This window comes from Siphateles boraxobius, unplaced genomic scaffold (genome assembly GCF_051911475.1).
Source record: "Siphateles boraxobius isolate OS27281-9 unplaced genomic scaffold, OSU_SipBor_1 43, whole genome shotgun sequence".
Lineage (NCBI taxonomy): Eukaryota > Metazoa > Chordata > Actinopteri > Cypriniformes > Leuciscidae > Siphateles > Siphateles boraxobius.
The window spans coordinates 4,177,285-4,180,314 of NW_027509064.1; the positions used below are offsets into that span (position 1 = coordinate 4,177,285).

At 38.4% G+C, this 3,030-nt stretch overlaps 1 long non-coding RNA gene across 1 annotated transcript; it reads left to right on the plus strand.

The window, feature by feature from the left end:
* Positions 1 to 1,579: 1,579 nt before the first annotated feature.
* LOC143708844 (uncharacterized) lies at positions 1,580 to 2,480 on the plus strand. Its single transcript, XR_013193679.1, has 3 exons — positions 1,580 to 1,681; positions 1,844 to 1,990; positions 2,119 to 2,480. It is a non-coding gene; the product is annotated as an uncharacterized LOC143708844 (long non-coding RNA).
* Positions 2,481 to 3,030: the final 550 nt, after the last annotated feature.

The window sequence follows — 3,030 nt, forward strand, 5'->3', positions numbered from 1 at the left end:
GACGTAAGCTTTTCGCCTTCTAGCGACACCCCAACATCAACCTCTAGTTCAGGTTCTGGCTCTGGAAAAGAACCGGAACATGAAAGAAAGTGGATTGTGAATGAATCCAGACTATTAGAACTGTTCAACACATGCAAGACCTGTGGCTCAGCAGTAGAGAACAAAAGGATTATAACCCATGGCAGCCAAATCAGAGTTCTTTGGACATGCTTGAATGATCACCCTGGAAGTTGGTCTTCATGCCCAGACATTGGAGGGATGGCAGAAAATAACCTGCTCATCAGCGCATCCACTTTCTTCACAGGAACCACCCATACCACCATTTCTGACTGGGCTGAGCTTCTTCATACCCCAATTCCAAAGAAAACTCAATATTATTCAATGCAATCTGTCTACCTAATACCAGTCATCAATCAAGCGTACATGGATAAACACGAGAAATTAATGGAACGTCTCGTGCAACTTTGTGCCTCAGGACATAAAGTTGAGCTCTGTGGGGATGCTAGAAGTGACAGTCCAGGTAAGCATTTTGCTGGAATTGTAAATCATAACTACAGGAGTTATAATAGAAATGATTCTGATTATACTGTATGACACATGGCAACCCTACAACATAGTTACAAATTCATCTCTGCTTTTTTCTCACAACAGGTTTCAGTAGCAAATACTGTACATATTCATTTCAAGATGATGCCACAAAAGAGATCATTCATTTTGAATTGGTTCAGGTACGTTATCTATTATGATTTGTAAAACCAAATTATGTAAGTGTTTTCAAAAACAAATGTAGACATGCCTTTGTCTGATCGGTCAATATTATTCTCTAGGTTACAGAAACAACAAGCTCTGTTGCTATGGAGGTGTTGGGATTTCAGAGGGGTCTGGATTACTTGCTTGACAGGGGAGTGGTTGTTGATGTTGTGACCACTGACAGATCGCCATCTGTCCGCAAACTTATGAAGGACAACTACACTAGCATCCAACATGAATTTGATCCCTGGCATGTGAGCAAAAGTAAGTACATTTAATTGAAAAGACAATCAACGGTTTGTATCTCTCAATAAAACTTTGTTTTCTCTTTTATTTTTTTACTAACTTTTTATATGTAATTTTTGGCTGTTTTGTACAGGTGTGAAGAAGAAACTTGTACTTGTATCCAATAAGAACAACAAAGACTTGCAGCCATGGATAAAGTCAATCACTAACCATCTGTACTGGTCATGCAGCACAAGCAAAGGTGACAAAGAGGTAAAAATATTAAATAGAACATAACATTGATACAATATTTTTGGTATAGAATATTTACTGTTATATCAATGATAACAACACATGTTCTTGTCGGTGTAATTACAGTGGTAGTTAATATTTATAATAGTATTTACCTTGCACATAACATAATATTTGAACCAGGAAAGTATTTCTCAAACTATGACTTCAATCTTATTTTTAAAGGAATGTGTACGAAGATGGAAGTCGCTTCTGCACCACATATGTGGCATTCACCGGTGGGAGGAGGATGGTGCTCAGTACACCTGCAATCACACAACTCTGACAGAGGATGAACAGAGGCGCAAAAAGCGGCTGAGACCAGATTCATCAGCTTTTGTGGCACTGAAGGGAGTGATGTTGGACAAAAATCTCCTTAGAGACTTGAGGCAGATGTCACTCTTCAAGCATACTGGTATCTATTTACATTGATTCAAATATTTTTCCAGTCATGATGATTATTGTCACAACATCTATACATTTTTTTGAGAGGAGCAGTTTTGTTTCATTACTGCCTACAACGCAATAATACCAGTTACATTAGGGTCATTGAGTGTGTGATATTACATTTATACAGGATCTTTGGAGGTGTACCATCAGGTCATGCTGAAATATGCTGAGAAGCGACTTCACTACAGTTACGACAGCATGAGGGCTCGTACCCAACTTACAGTACTTGACCATAATAGCAACGTTGGGAGGACACACGTGAAGACAATAGAAGGTATCATATAATATATGCTCATTTATATAAATATGTTTTACATGACATCACATTCATTGTATATTATCAAGTCTCTTTAGGTTTTCCATGGTGATGCTGTATTTAGTTTGTAATTTCATGTATTTTAGGACAACCACGGTACAAAGCGGTATATTCAAGACAGAGTCAGCAATGGGTTGCAAAACCCATGTTTGACAACACCACACAGGCCTTTCGCGATGATCTTGTTGAGCGTGTGCTGAGGAGGAGAGAGGACAGTACTGTTGTCTTCTCTGACACTTTACCCCCTCGTAAACCAGGGCAAAGGAAATTGCTCCAGAACATCGCTCCAATTCCAAGGCCGGACAAGAGTGATCTGGTAGCTCATACCACATCACGCTTTTGATCTTTGCAAAACCATTGTTATTGGACCATGTTGACATTTTTAATATGAAGCATCCACTGTTCTTTCATTTATTGTTGTAAAATAAAGTTTTGTTTGTAACTGTAATACTGTGTTATTATTGTTTTAGTAAAAACATAGGAGCACAAGAACTTTGATTTACTTACTTTGTTATAATGAATGACATCATGATGAAATCTTTTCAAACATGCACAATGTACAATTCAGACTAAGCATTTAGAATATCTCCTCTGTCTCCTGAAATCCAATGTAAGTACCAGTGGGGGAGGGATACTTTCTTCTGATCATTGATACAACACAGCTAGGTAATGGTCTTCTACTGCCACGTCCAAGGCGCTCTCCTTTTAGTGCCCACTCTAGCACAACACGGTAGGCCACCAGTCTGTATTGGCTATATGGAATGGGGTTGGGGGCAGAGAGAGCAAACGTTTGGTTAGTTCACTAGCGAAAATGCAGAATTATTATTATTATTAAAAAAAAATTTCAATAAAAAATAAAATGACAACGTAATAGGTATATGTAATCAATCAGATATTAAACTCACTCTATGGATAGCTGCCCATTTGGTCCCTCGGGTTTTGGACGTCTCTTCCAGTTTATTTTAGGAACGAAGAAGAAAGTGTCCAGGACTGCCTTT